Source organism: Vulpes lagopus, chromosome 19, assembly GCF_018345385.1.
Source record: "Vulpes lagopus strain Blue_001 chromosome 19, ASM1834538v1, whole genome shotgun sequence".
Lineage (NCBI taxonomy): Eukaryota > Metazoa > Chordata > Mammalia > Carnivora > Canidae > Vulpes > Vulpes lagopus.
The window spans coordinates 11111279-11129397 of NC_054842.1; the positions used below are offsets into that span (position 1 = coordinate 11111279).

Below are 18119 nucleotides of genomic sequence, written 5' to 3' on the forward strand. Positions count from 1 at the left end.
CTTTTCAAATACTGGTGCCTAAAAATTTCTACATTTCTCTAGAAACACACACTTAAGAGTAGATGTTAATGTCTGAATGGTCCACTGACACCAGTTTAAGAAGATGAATATGGAAGCAACGGTCTGCCATCAATTTCATCTAATTATTCATATAGTTGGCTGGAAGGAAAGGGTGATTAATAAGCACAAGATGACACAACATGTTACTCATGATAAAGTAACTAATGATAGATAGGAAACCTATTCTAGTCAAGAAAAGAGAAGCTAATAAATCTTTGGGGGGAGTTTCCTCACTTTTCTTGGTCCCATCGATAAAATAACACTTCTGTTCCTTTTTCAAAGACTAGCCTGTCAGCAAATATAGGTCAGTTTCATTGGTGAGAAATCCATTGTTCCTTCGATATACACATTTCTTACAATTAAATGCACCTTTTCTGTGATGTTCATGGTAATATTTTTGCCTCCTTGTGAAGCCAATGCTTCAGTTTTCCCCACTTGTTGGTATAGACATTTTCTTTAGTACGAAAGATAACTATCCAAATCCTCACTACCCCTGAACACTATGAACCCAGGACTGTACCCTGGCCAACCAGGTTCCTGGATTCCAGAATCCCTGAAAAATAAAGGCCTCTGCCAGCCCCACAATTCAGTTTGCAGAGGGGCATAAAGCCAAGGTGTGCTCTGATAATTAAAATGAACTATGTTCATTGATGGTCTCTAGGATAAGATATTTGATGCAAGAAATAAAAAAGAGACCAATAATCCTATAGCCAGACTGGCAGAAATGGTTTCTTTTCTTTTCTAGCCATTATCAAAAACATTATTGTTTTTTGTTGTTGGTTTTTCAAACCATTCATACACTATGGCCTTTAATATAAAGTGAAGGCTTTGTAAAGAGTAGAGAATTCTATTTAGGTACTCTTCTCTCTTGTATATAAATATGCTTCCTCCATAGTGCTGGGGAGAAAGAGTCCCTGCTCCTGCTCCAGAGGATGCTGTAATTCTCAGCGGTGGGCGGGTGGGGGGGAGCTAACATAGCTACTACTGTGGCCCATGTCATCATTTCTCCCAGGAAGAATGAAATACATGCAAAGAGTGGTTGAGAAGGTGTAGAAATGAGTTAAACACACTTCCATTAACTTCTATCAAATTGAGTTATTTCATTTCTCTTAGCAACTTTAATAAGATTTGTTCTTGCTGTTCACAACCCTATTAGCCTACAGGGGTAAATGATGCATTGGAAAACACCACAGTAACTGAAAGTCAGAGTAAAGGATTATAGGAAGGGAGAAAACAGGGGGGTACATATGTGGGGCCATGGTTGTTCTCAGGCACTCCGCAAGCCTGGTGTAAAGACAAAAGGGAAACTCAAATTTGGTTCAAAGATGCTAGGTCAGAGTCAGAGGGGAGGGATGATCCTGATTAAACACTGGATTCCCCATTAGATGCTCCTCTAGGGCAGCCCTTCTGCCCAGAAAGCTAGGACTGAGTTCCAGAGTAAAAAGATGGTAATAGAAGGCTAAAGTCCTGATGTCTTTTTTTTTTTTTTTTAATCCTCATGGCTTATGAATAAAAGGAGTCCACACCATTGGCGTCTCAATGCATGCAAGTAAAGCAGTGCAAGCAGAGAAAGAAGTGGCTGAGGACTTGCAACAGGACCTTTGGCACAGAGTCAGGGGGCCTAGGCACCAGCAGCCTCTGTGCTGATCTTGGCCCTTGGGGGTAAAGCAGCCATGTGGGCCCAAGGCGAGCGACAAGGCAGTGCTGACAATTTGTAGATCGGCACTCTGTGCCATGGCCTGTATCCCAGGCACGTAACCAGCAATGCATCTCATTTAATCCTCAGGGAGACACTGAAGTGGCTACAGTTCTCCTTTATCTACAGATAAGGATATTGAGGTTAGCGAGGTGAAGTATCACTTGCCAAGAATCACCCGACACTTCGACAGTGAAGCTGAGACTGTCCGTGGGATGGCAGAAGCCATGCACCTAATCACCCTGCAGCACTGCCTGGTGACCACAGTGATGGGCTAAAGAGAGGAGAGACAGTATCAGAGCCACCAGCGCATCCCAGGTAAACCCATACCACATGAAGACCCCAGGGTGAGGTGGGAGGAATCTTAAGGGGCCCAGGTTAGGGGGTAGAAAGAAGCAGAGAAATACTGAGCCGGGGCTGCTATGGTAGCACTGCCCTCTCTGGGCCACCACCACTGGCATCTCCCAGCTTTGTGAGAGGCCTCCATATATACCACAATGTTGTAAGACCTACAACCCACAAAGGAAGATGGAAGTGGTAGGCAACTATAAGAAAGAAAAGAATATTACTCCAAAGGCTGGAAATATGTAACTTAAGCTCCCGACCACAGCCCCATTGCTCAGACACTCACCATTAGCCCTGGCAGATGGGTAAGAAAGGCAGCCGAGCTCATCAGAGAAGGCATCACTGATGGTGCACAAAGCCACAAAAGGCAATCCCACTGCATTTTAGGATTATGACGAAAGTATTTAACTCCTTTATACATAACCCATCAATAAGCACGGCTGACCTAATTTGTGTGCCTAATGCCATCATGTATGGACATTTAATAAACAGAGCACTTGAGAGTTCTAATAAAACATAGTGTTTGCCAGTAGAGATAATTAGAATTGAAGCAGCAAAATTCTAGTGTTTGGCAACATAGATGAAACAACTTCATTAAAATGTACAGCTTCAGCAAATGAAAGGCAGGGGAGCACTGGACCCTGAAGAATCAGCCTTCTCGAAACTAATTGCTTCAGTTCTTAAAGAGGACAGCTCTGAACTGCCAAGGGCACGGCAAGGAAACACCACTGAAGAATGATCAGCCTTCCCAAAGCGGTCTCACTGTAAACAAAGCATTATACTTTATTCTAATATCTGAGGACGGAAGTGGCACTAGAAGACTTCAGATGGCCGGACTCACCAGATTGGCAGGGGTCTCAAGAGTCAAGGCAGGAAACACCTGTAGCAATTGAAAGTAATGATGAACCACAGTCACACTCTCTTGCCCTTGGTGTGGGGTCAGAATTCCAAAGACAGCAAATTAAAAGACAATCACTGGTCCCCTGGGAGGTTAGAATCCAAGGGGAGGCTGAAAAGCAGAAGCACATTCCAGTGTTATGAACGTGAAATTTATAATCTCTTGGGAAGAAACATGGGCCTATCCTATTCAACACACAGTGAGATCACATTTCAGGGAAAAAAGTTTTTGCACGTTGTACTACAGGATGCTGGTGTACTGTGCACGTGCTCACAGAGTGCAAAGATGCTGCTCCAGGACAGAGTGGGGTGTCTACTCACTTTCCTTTTTATACCTTCTCCCATACAGCTAGATCCCAAGACATCTGGAGCCCATAAAAGACGCTTCGGAGCATTTAGATGAAATAAATGTATTGGAGAAGAGGACACTTTTTCATATTATTGATTTTTTTTCACAGGGCTGTACCACACACAGCTCAAACTCAATAGCATCTAAACTGAACTCATCCTGTCCTTCCCTGTCACACATCCCTCTTTGGTTTCCGATCTCAATGAGGGCTCTACCATCTGTCGACCAAGCAGCCATAAATCCTAGAATCACCTGGGGCTACCGCCTCTCTCCCGCCTCCCACACCCCATCAGTAATAAATGCCCCTTGATTCTCCCCCAGCCCCCTCTTTAAGCTCTCCTCTGCCAAAGATAGGGTGCTTGTCATCTTTGGCTGGGACTGCCACAAGCTCCCAGTAGAGTCTCTGCTTCTCACTTCCTGTGCTCCACTGCTAACCAGGCTCTTATTTCTCAAGTGGTAGGACACATCCCCATTCCTAGGGCCTAAACCTGGGGCCTGCAGGCCCGAGGAGCATACTAGAGTCCACTGTAGCCCAAGGGGGAGAGTCATGGCCTCCCACCATCCAGTTTGTCCAGAGCCTGGGGGATTCAAAGGCTGGAAGGGTGGGGAGGCCACCAGAACCAGGGGATGGCATTAGTGAGGGGCCTGTAACTCCAGTGCTCTCAACCCCAGAGAAGAATCATGGATTCTGGATCGTGGATTTTCGAAATATCCTCGTGACTTATTAAGCCAAATTCTGACTCCTGGAGGTAAGAAACAGGAAAGAGAACAAGCTGGAAAGAGCAAATTTAAATCAAATTTAAAATTTAAAATCAATTTCTCTCATTTCCCTCATAAATATATATATATACATGGGATTTCCTGGGGAGCAAGGCCAGGATTTGGGCATCCGAAGGGGGAATGCTTGGGGTATGAAGTTGGTACTGCAGTCACTACCACTGGGCATTTGCTCTACCAGTTGTGAAAGAGCCAAATAGCCCCTCTGCCTTGCGGTCAGGGCTGCTGGGGCCTAGCAGGCTCTCTGGAGGCTGAGGGAGAACCTCAAGCATGCTCTTCCCCATCCATAGCCAAAGACGTGGGACTCTGGCCCTAAAAGCCTGGAGGTATTGAGCTAAGTCCCTTCTTTTATTTGGGTCATCATATTTCTGATTAAAGATAAGAGAGAAAAGAATTTAATTTTTTTAATTTGACTGACAGATTATTATAGAGGCCCTCTAGCAGCAGCAAATACAAGTTCCTATTAGCAATACATTCCAGCTGGCACAGAAGGGAGGCTGTGGGACCAAATGGTACCACTTGCCAATCAGTATGCTGAGCTCAGCTTGAGAATTCCAGTCCTCACTCAACCCCAGGGGCAGAGTGCTGTGGATACCCTCCTGGCAGGTTAACTGTGATCACTTGGCTTGCTTAGCCCTCCTGCTCTTTCACATTATTTAAAAGCTTCTAGAGGAAACTTCTATCCTCTGGGCTCCTGTTAAGACTCTACGCCTCAAGGCAGGCACACTGGGTCAGAGCCAATGCTGCTCAAGCAGGAGAGCCTGGGCAATGGGGATGGAGGGAAGCAGCAGGGACCCGTGTCCCCAGGGGGAGACTGTGCCCCTGTCATTTGCCCGCCGGGGGTGTTGACAGACAGGCCCAACTGCCCCACAATGCCCCAACTGAGCTAACCCAGGCCCAAAGTAGGGGGGATAAGAAAATACAAGCGTGCCTCCAGACACACAACTCCTTCCACCTTCCTGTCACAACCCTGCCACTGACAAAATAATAGATAATTGTAAAATGTTCAAAAATAAAGCCTTGACAAACTAATTTTCACTCTTAAAATTCAGGCTAGATGTTGTTTGCTGAAGCCAGGAGCTGTGGGGATGGCTGCCCTTCTTGTTGGAAAGTGCCATCGTCACCTTCCTGTGCCTGACTTCATCACAGCCTACTGCATGACTGGTGGCTCATCCAGTCGTTGCCTAACACCGAGCCCTTGGAGGGCAGGACTGAGATTTTTAATCATGTCCCCAGTGCTAGGTGCAGTGCCTGGTAGGTGGAGGCCTCTGGTAAATTAACGGGAAAACAAACTGGCTCATAGTTGCTCAGGGGAATACAGCTGGGGAAGGGACAGGTAGCTCATGGGATTCTCCGTCAGGGAATTAACTTGTCACTGAATAGAAATTGTGTTCAATTAAATAATTGATAAATATTTCTTGAGCAACAAAAATCATCTTCCTCAAGAAGTTTAATAGGTACATACTTACTTTTGAATATTTGCAATAAATGATAAATTCAGATCTTTCTACCTTAAATAAAATACATAAAATCTCTCCCATGTGAAATAGTTGTCAAGAACTCATGAAGCACTTGCATCAGCATGGAAAATACATACTCCAAAAATTCTGAAAGGTGTTGACACAATTTTTTATAAGATTTTTTATTTATTGAGAGATAGCACGAGATGAGAGAGGGGCAGAGGGAGAAGCAGACTCCCTGCTGAGCAGGGAGCCCGATGCAGGGCTAAATCCCAGAACCCCAAGACCATGACCTGAGCAAAAGGCAAGATGCCTAATTGACTAAGCCACCGAGGTGCCCTGACGCTGACACAATTTTAATGGCACTCCTCCATTAAAAATGACTGCTCATGAATATAAAGAAGTGTCCCATCTTAAAGAAAGAAAATATTACATAGGGTGAATGATAATATCAATACATTCAATTATCACAAGACAGTTTTCAATTAACAGCTGTCTTCTGCAATGGCAGTTTGCAATGTGCCCACACTGGGAGTTTACCAAGTATTGGTAATCACGACTCCTGTCTCAAAGGAGTACCAGCAAAGTCTGCAGGAGAAAGACAGTGGTGATTGGCAAGTTTTTTTGAACCCAGGTTTTCAGTGCACATAAACAGCATAGTAAAACAGAAAGGAAACCAGCCTGAGGAAAGTAAGAACCCTTGGCCTGCCTCAAACCAGTAGGCTAAGCTGGAGTGAAGCAAGAATCATACTAACAGACTTTGGAAGAATCTTAGAGAACTTTTGAGTTCAATCTCTTGATTTTAAAGGTAAGGAAATTGAGGCCCCATTAGAGAATATGAGGAGTAGACCAGGACTTCAGCTCAGAAGTGTCTCTTCCTTCCCCATCACCTAACTTTGTCCTCACAGTTCTAAAAATCACATCAGGGAATGCAGAGTCAAGTAGGCAACTTTAAAAACTGATTTTTATTTTTTACTTTTTTACTTCTATATATATGTGTGTGTGTGTGTGTGTACAGCATGACATATATACATATATATATATGGTTGCAAACTGGTTGCAAACACTGGAGTAATAATATAGGCAATGCTCCCAGGAGCTATGGATTCAGTTGCCCTTAACATCTCTCTGCTAGTGGTAGATGGGCTATTTCTTAGGACATAGGAATACCTCAACATAATACCTACTGACCCCCCCACACTCCAAAAGCACATAATGTCTGGATCACACTGGATATTTCAACTAGCTTTTGTTGCACAGGGCTGTCTCTAAGGTGGCAATGAAGGCCTAGCCATCTCACTACCTGAGTTGAAATTTTAAAGGAACACCGTTTTCCAATAAATTATTCTGAGCAGGTAACAAATCAGACGTCAGGGAACTGCAAATACCTACATTGGATATTTACAAACCAGCAGCATAAGGCGGCCCAGATCTTTGTCACTCACCCTGGAATTTGGTACAGTTGGTATTTTATGCATGATCACAGTTCTGTTCTCAATCTCTATAACTGAGGGCAATCAGCTTTCCTTTTCTTAGACTCTACTTGGATAACAACAATCATATTTGTATAATATTTGTATAATCATTTTGGAATATTCAATACACTCATTTTTGGCCACACAATGATAGAAAGTATACCATCTTGGGGAATAAATTGGTTGTAACGGGATAAAAATCACCTGAGGAATTTTTCATCTCCTAGATAATAAAAAAAAATGTCAGCAAAGACCCAAAATATTAACTGGAATTGAAGATACTCTAATATAAGCATAAACTGGGTATAAGTATAAAAGTATTAATATGGGTCATGCTGGACAATTATGGGCAGGGTAAAGGGGTCTTGTGTTGGAAAAAGGTTTGGGAGAAGGGATCAAAAAACAGACACTGAGCAGACAGCAGGGCATGTGCTGGGAACACAAGAAAAATAAGGAGATTCCAAAGGAGTCAGAAGATTGGCCAGCATGACCAAGGAAGAACGTAGCCATTTACATTTTTGGAACCTAGAAGGAGGCTTCTGAGAGCTTAAATTAATTTCTTAGACCAAGCCAATCTGGGCATCTCATAAGGACCTTGAGATATCAGCCGAAACCAGATACCCTTCTTCGACATCTGTTCTGGGACAAACCTCTGTGGGGGTCTTGGCTGTATGCTGGACAACCAAGATTCATCTATGGAGTGCCCATTTGTTCATACTCACTGCCTCTGGATCAAAGCAACAGTCCCACCAGTCCCTGGGAAGTCCCTTAAGTTTAGGAATGAGGGGGAAGGGAGGAAGAGACAGGGAAGGGTATGGGACTTTCATATTTTTAATTCTTGTATCTCAATAAATGAGCTTTAGCCTCAAGAAATTACATATCAAGATAGCTTCAATAAGTTTTCTTCAAGCAGGTCAAAGAGAAGATCAGAAATTAGGATGAGTGCTAAATAGGGAAGGACAAAGGATAGAAGGGAGAGAGACTGGGGAGGATGGGAAGGAAGAAAGGAGGGACTACTGGATTTCCTCAAGAAAGAAAAATGAGCCCAGAAAGGATAAGCTCAGGGTGCAATCCCAAGTCTCCAGATGCTAAAACACAAAGTCTCTGCATCACAGGGCAGCTGGTCACCTCAAATAGGAACTAAAGGTCAGCCAAGTGACCCAGTATGTATCTGGCCACTGGGTGCCTCCAAATAAATGCTGACCAACATGTCAATGGGAGTTGCACAGAGACAACAACTCAGGGCCCTGCCTATCAGCACTGCCTAGTATCAGCCCCCAGGTAACTCATGCCATTCTCAACAGACAGGGAGGAGAGGAACAAAGGATTCAGTTTCATGCCAAGCCCTTCAAGCTATTTCTCAATTCATGGATCACATGTGTTAGGATTGTTTTCTTGCTGCCACACTCTCACCTAGCCCCCTACCCCCCACAGTCCCCATGAGTATATGGAATAATAGTGTCACAGCCCCTCCTGGGTGTGAATTTTGATTAACTGCAAATGAAAAGATGTGCAGTCCCCTTGCACAGACCAGCTGACATGGGATTCTCCATTCTGTTGACTTGCGTGACAAAATGGATGGGCATGTCAAGTTTGTTTGTGTGGGGGGCACAGAGAGGGGGAGCTGATCTTTAGGACAGCTTCCCTGAGCTGCCCCTGGGTTTCTGAGACATGCATATGCCACTCAAGAAGGACTGGAGTCTATTCATCACCAATCTTATTGGCTAATCTTAGAATTTCATCTCTCAGGGCACAAGTGGCACATTAAACAACCAAACCAAACACACACCTGCACATACACAAAAACATACCTTGAAAACTGTTAGGGAAAGTCATCATAAAGATGTGACTGCCAGTTGACTCCAGGCAACTGGAGGCTCCTCACCTCCTCCCTGTCCTTGGAATGTGGGTTCTGCTTGCCTACCCAGCTCCCAGAGGTTGCTTCAGAGACATAGCCTCGAGATAGTGATGTGGTGCACGGTATAGATGACTGAACCCAGTTAAGGCCTCTATTTATAAACTTTTGTTTGGCAGACAGGTGCAGAGATCCACTGCCTTGCTGCCATCCAAGATAAGCCACATATGTAAGTTCCCTTTGCTTATTAAATTGCCACCTTCCACCCTGGAGTGACCTGCCTGTTTCTTTAATCTTTCTCTGCCCTTCTAGTACCAGTGTTGGTTTCATGGTTGTAGAGAGTTGTAGACAGTTGTGAACCAAAAGCAGAAGAAATAATCACTACAGCTTCAATTCTGAAATATTTCACGTCACTATGCTCTGAAGTTCAACACAATGTAGGCTCTGCTCCATCAGAACAACTCCAACGGCAATGACTTTGAGCCAAGTCATCGTCACCAGGTCCAAGGGCAGGGCAAGAGGCAAAACCTCAGACAGTTGGAAATGTCATTTAAAGCCACACAGAAGATAGGGAGCCCTTCCCTGCCAGCAACTGAGCAAGACAGAGCACCCAACTCATTATTTTGCACAAGCTGCCACATCCAGATGCAGGGTTGAGAGTTCTAGCAAGGTCACGCAGAAGGGCAAGCCCTTCCCCTGACACCTGCAGAAGTGGGCAACCAGTGAGAAGTCCCCTGCTAGAGTTTCAGGCTGACCTCCAAGGTCCTCCTCTTTTAACATCCTTCCATGCTAAACCCAATGCTGTGTCTTCCAGCAATGGAGAGAAGACAATGGAGTAAGCACTGCTGAGAGTTGTTTAAAATGCAACCAGGAGGGGATCCCTGGGTGGCGCAGTGGTTTGGCGCCTGCCTTTGGCCCAGGGCGCGATCCTGGAGACCCGGGATCGAATCCCACATCGGGCTCCCGGTGCATGGAGCCTGCTTCTCCCTCTGCCTGTGTCTCTGCCTCTCTCTCTCTCTCTGTGACTATCATAAATAAAAATTAAAAAAAAATAAAAATAAAAAAAAAATAAAATGCAACCAGGAGGATGTTGAGGAGGTGGGGCTCATGCACATCTTCTGTCTCAAATTCTCACATTTTTTTTCCCTAAACTCAAAGAATCTAAAAAGTCAAAAGAATCTAAAAGTCAAAGAATCTACTTAGGTTATAATGGACATAAATGGATTTTCTGTCTAACATCAGCCCTAGCAACCAATCACATGTAGATTAATGTAACTGTAGATAAACCAGCATCAATCACCTTATCTTTTTTTTTTTTTTTTTTAATTTTATTTATTTATGATAGTCATACAGAGAGAAAGAGAGAGAGGCAGAGACACAGGCAGAGGGAGAAGCAGGCTCCATGCACCGGGAGCCCGATGTGGGATTCGATCCCGGGTCTCCAGGATCCCGCCCTGGGCCAAAGGCAGGCGCCAAACCGCTGCGCCACCCAGGGATCCCTCACCTTATCTTTAATACAACTTATGTAAATCCTCTCTTTCCACTTTACTTTTTATTTTTTTAAAAAAGATTTTATATATTTATTTGAAAGAGTGAGAGAGATAGGGTGCAAGCAGGGAGAGGAACAGAAGGATGAGCCCATGAGCAGGGAGCCTGAGATGGGGCTCAATCCCAGGACCCTGAGATCATGACCTGAGCCAAAATCAGGAGTCAGCCACTTATCAGACTGAGCAACGCAAGCACCTCCTGTTTCCACTTTATTTTTTTTAAAGATTTTATTTATTTGTTTATTTATTTGTGAGACAAATAGAGAGAGAGAGAGAGAGAGAGAGAGAGAGAGGCAGAGACACAGGCAGAGGGAGAAGCAGGCTCCCGACATGGGACTCAATCCTGGGTCTCCAGGATCCCGTCCTAGGCCAAAGGCCAGCGCCAAAATGCTGAGACACCCAGGGATCCCTGTTTCCACTTTAAAAACTCTAACCTCCTTTGTCGCTCCACAGCACATTTTTTATTTCAATCAAACCTCTGTCTCCTGTATTGTAATCCCAAAAACTCCCAATTAAAGCACATATTTTATTTTGCAGCTCGCAAGTTTTGTCTCTGATGCTTTTTATATGAATATTTCAAAGTGAGGTTAAATAATATTAAATCTCTATGCTTTCTTATAGTCAAAGAGAACAGTTCTGCAGTCTCAAATATTTGCTTGTGGATTGTAGCAAAGATCACTCAAATATAAGTTTTAGCACAAGACAGGTATCCCCTATCCCCATCTTTTCAACAAGCACCTAATCAACCTAAGAACAAAAGGTTGTTGGGTGAAACAATGTCCTCAGAATCCTGCCTTTCCTCAGCCCCTAGAAGAATCCTAAATACTACATGCCACCTGAGTTACCATGAAGGCCAACTTCATCACATAAGTATTGTCAGAGGGAAGCAGAAAAGGCAGGCTTAGGAATTATTATCCTCTTAATCACAGGATTTTACAATACAGAAAACAGAACTGCCTCAGACGGAATGAATGTAAACTCTCATTTTTTTAAAGTGGTTTTAATGTGAATTTGCATAAGCTTTAAAACACAAATACATACATGTATATATACATATATATGAATATATATACATACACACACACACACACACACACAGACCTGAAAACCTTTATAAATATGTGAACAATCTGACTATTCATTATGTTGAGTAGTTTGCCCAGTTGATATCCTTTTGTGTTACAGAAAATAGTATATACTACTTTGAGGTAAAAAAATGAATGATCTCTGCACACAATTGAATGTCATTCCTTCGATATTCCTAGTCATTCCTTGAATATCAATTCCTGGTCTACTAAACACCAGCCCATGTCAGGCCCACCCTAGATCATGATGACATACCCCAACCCATACCAGACACCTTCCTTTGGGGAGCTGATCATCCAGTGGGAAGGCAGGGAAATAGAATGGGCTGAGGGGAGCATGGTGTGCTGACTGTGCTTACGTACAGGGGGTGCGAGACCATGGCAAGCTAAGAAGACCAGAAAAGGTTTTAGGGAGATGGGAATGGAGCTGGGCAGGAACAACCAGCAGGCTTGGAAAGGTCTAGGACTTGAGGAAGGGCACCAACCATGAGACTTGGGAACCTGAGGTTGACAGAAATGGGACATTCCAAAGGCACCCTGAAGCTGATTACTCTGAACAGCTTCTAAGACTTTTGGAATCCATACTAAATCTCAGCTAATAATAAGTGCCTGGGAGAGTAATTTCTTTTGGATTCAGTGGAGTTAAAAACAACCTAGATATACTTCAATTAAGAAAAAAATCTAAAGGGGTGCCTGGGTGGCTCAGTGGGTTAAACATCTGCCTTTGGCTCAGGTCATGATCTCAGGGTTCTGGGATGGAGCCTCATGTCCTATTCCCTACTCAGCAGGGAGCCTGCTTCTTCCTCTCCCTCTGCCACTTTCTTACTCTCAAATAAATAAATAAATAAAAATTTTTAAAAATCCCTAAAAGCTGGAAGTACGTTGTCACTGTAACTCACAGGAATAAATCAGTTACATCACCTCTGCACAGAGTGGGCAGGAGTGGCTCTGTGTCATTTTTTAGGTCAGCTCCCCAGGGTGCACTCCCTGCCAGCTTCTCTCAGCTCCTCACCTTATCCATGGCCAGTCTTCATCACCTGACCTCAGTGTGTCATCTTCTGCTTGTACTCACCCCTATGGCATGGAATTCAGACAGAACCTAAAGTAACCAGAGTCCACCTCTGGATGGAAAGACCAACACTCTGTCTTTTTAGTGACACCAAACAGAAGGTGCACTACTTTCTAGGGACTTTTCTGATATATGGATTCTTACCTATCCCTACCTATGAAGTTGTACAGTCTGTAAAAAGCTAATACTGTTTCTGATTCTGTTACTATCTACAAATAGGATTTAGCTGTGGATATGCTTGAGGACCAATTATTTCACCCTTGTAGGGGCTGGTTCTGGGTGATGACTGAAAGCCAGATTGGGTATGTACAGAGGGATGAGGATATACTTGGAGCCAAAGGAATTAAAACTTATAAATGAATAAATTATAAATTTATTAGGAATTCTTAAAAATCCTCAGAGCTTCTGCACTTCAGAGACACTTATCAGTAAGTCTTAGTTTTGTTTTCAACTCTAGAATCTTCTTTTGTATGAAAGCTCTTAGATAATGATACTTATAAGTTTAAAGAGATAAGGTTAGGAAGAGAATGCAAGATACTTTGGATGTAAGACAGTGATATCAAATAGCAAAAATGAAAGAACAGTATATTATTAACTGTTTTTGTTTTTTAATGGAACTCACAGGCTTCTGTATGCTCCCCACAAATGCCTCAAAGTTGCCATGTGTATGAAAACCTAAATGAAGTCTCAGAAAAGATAATGGAGCTTTAATGATGGAAATAGTAAGAAAATTAAATCTCATCATGTTCCATTAAGCATGCTCTTAGCTCCCATTTTTACTAAATTATTTTAGTATGATTTTGCCTCTGTCTATTGAAATAACCTTTTATGGCAATTTGATTTGCAAGCATAAATAAGTCTCTTTATTTTTCACTATGAAACCCTGTGGGATTAATAAGAGGAGATGGATCATCAAAAATCCTAGCCATTCTGCAATCAGGAAGTAGCCGTTCAGAGAGATGGATACTTTGTCTAATATTTTATATTTATATCCATGAGGAAAGCATTACACTATAATTAGGGTCTCATTCAACGACAACGTTTCACCTGCTAGAGGGACCATCTTCAATAGCCTTGGCTTCCATACCAGCCTTGAAAGGGAGCCAGAGTCGTCCCCACTTCCTGTGCTGGAGGGTCATCTCACCTCCTCAAAACTTAATCCTCAAGCTCATCCTCCTCCATCCACTCTTTAATGGACTTTTATCATGTTTGGAGTGCTTTGTTACTATTGGCCAGAACTGCTGGAGTGTTTGCTTCCAGAAGGATGCCCCAGGACAGCCACCTAGATGTGAGTCCTAAAGCACAGAATGGTGAATTGTAAGTCATCAGGTACTTGGTCCAGGGACGGGCAAACATGGAACACAGCAAAGGATAACAGGAGTGGCTCTTTAATTCTAGGCTCAGCAAAGAACAGAACCACCTGTCAGAATATGCAGGTGGGGTTTTAAATTTTTCCAAAGCACACTTACTTCCAAAAAGTATAACGATGAAAAAGGTATGAAGTATAACTGGGAATCACAATTTGTGAATTAGAGGGGTCTCTAGGCCAAATCTTGATGACTTCTATCAAGAATTAGAGGATTTAGGAGGGAAAATTCACATTCAGCAGGAATGATAACTATGGGAGGAAAGGCTGGGAGACCCATCACACCAACTCATGACCAGGCATGAGTCCACACCTACTCTCTATTCTAATTCTATTGTATTGACTGCCTGCTATTATAATTCTATATTAAGGACTGAAGAACACAAAACACAATAAAGAATGAACTTATGAAACAAATTCCAACTATAGACCATTAAACTAAGCAAGGATGTAATTATTGACATGTCTACACCCAGTAATATGACAACCCTCAAATTTGGAGAAGAGAAATATACAAAAACATACTAATAATGGGACACTATATTCACTTCCCTCAATTTAAGGAAAATTAATTAAGATTAAGGAATAAATCAGTAAGATATATCTTATACATACAGGATACAAATATATATATATGCCAAATTCTGAACCCTATAGACAGTTTTCAAATGCACAGAGAATTCATGAAATGTACCATAGCATATACGGACATCAAATTTCCCCCAAAACAGAAATCTACTCATTGTACCAATACTATAAATTGTAAAACCAGACAAGTTTTTATTAACTGCACTTTTAAAATTCTTGAGGGAAATACAGATCAAGATTGAAAACTTTTAAGAAAATAAATATAATGAAAACATTAGAATTCAGGAGGTACTGCTAAAGCAGCTTATAAGATGAAAACATATAGCATTAGATATAACAATAAAAATACTAAAATAAAGGAAGTATTCAATTTTTAAATTCTAGAAAAAAATGAAGTTAGTGAAAGCAAGCAACAGGATGAAATTTAGAAAGATAAAAGCAAAATTTAATCAATCCAGAGAATTCTGCTTCTATTAGGATATGTTAGGTTACAAAGTACTTAATTCAATTTGTTACTTGTTTCATGGTTGTTTTCATAATTCTTCTTTGTTCTTCTTCTTGCTCTCTTCCCTTGTGGCTTTATGACTTTCCTGAGTATCATGCGTAGATTCTTATCTTTCTTTTGTGTGGTTACCAATAGGTTCATATATAACATCTTATATACATAACACTATATTAAGTTGATGGATGCTTAAGTTTAAATCTATTCTAAAAGCACTGAATCTTTGCTCCCACTCTCCATTTTATACATGCGCTGTGATACTTTACATCCTTTCATTCTTTGAATCCCTTGACTGATTTTTGTAGATATAACTGATTTTACTGTTTTTGTGCTTTAACCACCATAGTGTTTTTTTCTTTTTTTTTTATTATCTGAAACCTCGTTTTTTTTTATTAGTAATGGCAAATTTAGTTATTGGATCTAACAATTTTTTTTGCCTTCATCTTGTTACATTGTTTAATTGCCTCATGAGTCTTTTTTTTTTTAATTAATTTTTATTGGTGTTCAATTTACCAACATACAGAAAAACACCCAGTGCTCATCCTGTCAAGTGTCCACCTCAGTGCCCGTCACCCATTCCCCTCCAACACCCGCCCTCCTCCCCTTCCACCACCCCTAGTTCGTTTCCCCGAGTTAGGAGTCTTTATGTTCTGTCTCCCTTCCTGATATTTCCCACACATTTCTTTTCCCTTCCTTTACATTCCCTTTCACTATTATTCATATTCCCCAAATGAATGAGAACATACACTGTTTGTCCTTCTCCGATTGACTTATTTCACTCAGCATAATACCCTCCAGTTCCATCCACGTTGAAGCAAATGGTGGGTATTTGTCGTTTCTAATTGCTGAGTAATAATCCATTGTATACATAAACCACATCTTCTTTATCCATTCATCTTTCGATGGACACCGAGGCTCCTTCCACAGTTTGGCTATTGTGGCCATTGCTGATAGAAACATCGGGGTGCAGGTGTCCCGGCGTTTCATTGCATCTGAATTTTTGGGGTAAATCCCCAACAGTGCAATTGCTGGGTCGTAGGGCAGGTCTATTTTTAACTCTTTGAGGAACCTCCACACAGTTTTCCAGAGTGGTTGCACCAGTTCACATTCCCACCAACAGTGTAAGAGGGTTCCCTTTTCTCCGCATCCTCTCCAACATTTGTGGTTTCCTGCCTTGTTAATTTTCCCCATTCTCACTGGTGTAAGGTGGTATCTCATTGTGGTTTTGATTTGTATTTCCCTGATGGCAAGTGATGCAGAGCATTTTCTCATGTGCATGTTGGCCATGTCCATGTCTTCCTCTGTGAGATTTCTCTTCATGTCTTTTGCCCATTTCATGATTGGATTGTTTGCTTCTTTGGTGTTGAGTTTAATAAGTTCTTTATAGATTTTGGAAACTAGCCCTTTATCTGATATGTCATTTGCAAATATCTTCTCCCATTCTGTAGGTTGTCTTTTAGTTTTGTTGACTGTATCCTTTGCTGTGCAAAAGCTTCTTATCTTGATGAAGTCCCAATAGTTCATTTTTGCTTTTGTTTCTTTTGCCTTTGTGGATGTATCTTGCAAGAAGTTACTGTGGCCGAGCTCAAAAAGGGTGTTGCCTGTGTTCTCTTCTATGATTTTGATGGAATCTTGTCTCACATTTAGATCTCTCATCCATTTTGAGTTTATCTTTGTGTATGGTGAAAGAGAGTGGTCCAGTTTCATTCTTCTGCATGTGGATGTCCAATTCTCCCAGTACCATTTATTGAAGAGACTGTCTTTCTTCCAATGGATAGTCTTTCCTCCTTTATCGAATATTAGTTGACCATTCATTTCAGGGTCCACTTCTGGGTTCTCTATTCTGTTCCATTGATCTATGTGTCTGTTTTTGTGCCAGTACCACACTGTCTTGATGATCATAGCTTTGTAATACAGCCTGAAATCTGGCATTGTGATGCCCCCAGATATGGTTTTCTTTTTTAAAATTCCCCTGGCTATTCGGGGTCTTTTCTGATTCCACACAAATCTTAAAATAATTTGTTCTAACTCTCTGAAGAAAGTCCATGGTATTTTGATAGGGATTGCATTAAACGTGTAAATTGCCCTGGGTAACATTGACATTTTTACAATATTACTTCTGCCAATCCATGAGCATGGAATATTTTTCCATCTCTTTGTGTCTTCCTCAATTTCTTTCAGAAGTGTTCTATACTTTTTAGGGTATAGATCTTTTACCTCTTTGGTTAGGTTTATTCCTAGGTATCTTACGCTTTTGGGTACAATTGTAAATGGGATTGACTCCTTAATTTCTCTTTCTTCAGTCTCATTGTTTTTTGTTTTGTTTTGTTTTTTTTAATTTTTTATTTATTTATGATAGTCACAGAGAGAGAGAGAGGCAGAGACACAGGCGGAGGGAGAAGCAGGCTCCATGCACCGGGAGCCCGATGTGGGATTCGATCCTGGGTCTCCAGGATCGCGCCCTGGGCCAAAGGCAGGCGCCAAACCGCTGCGCCACCCAGGGATCCCTTCAGTCTCATTGTTAGTGTATAGAAATGCCATTGATTTCTGGGCATTGATTTTTGTATCCTGCCACGCTACCAAATTGCTGTATGAGTTCTAGCAATCTTCGGGTGGAGGCTTTTGGGTTTTCCATGTAGAGTATCATGTCATCGGCGAAGAGGGAGAGTTTGACTTCTTCTTTGACAATTTGAATGCCTTTAATGTCTTTTTCTTGTCTGATTGCTGAGGCGAGGACTTCCAGAACTATGTTGAACAGCAGTGGTGAGAGTGGACATCCCTGTCTTGTTCCTGATCTTAGGGGAAAGGCTCCCAGTGCTTCCCCATTGAGAATGATATTTGCTGTGGGCTTTTCGTAAATGGCTTTTAAGATGTCGAGGAAAGTTCCCTCTATTCCAACACTCTGAAGGGTTTTGATCAGGAATGGATGCTGTATTTTGTCAAATGCTTTCTCTGCATCTAATGAGAGTATCATATGGTTCTTGGTTTTTCTCTTGCTGATATGATGAATCACATTGATGGTTTTACGAGTGTTGAACCAGCCTTGTG

The 18119-nt window shown here is 42.0% G+C and overlaps 1 protein-coding gene across 1 annotated transcript in view; it reads right to left on the reverse strand.

The window, feature by feature from the left end:
* The window catches only part of ULK4 (unc-51 like kinase 4), a 595478-nt gene that overhangs the window by 245956 nt on the left and 331403 nt on the right, over positions 1 to 18119 (reverse strand). The gene's annotated exons all lie outside the window — the stretch shown is intronic.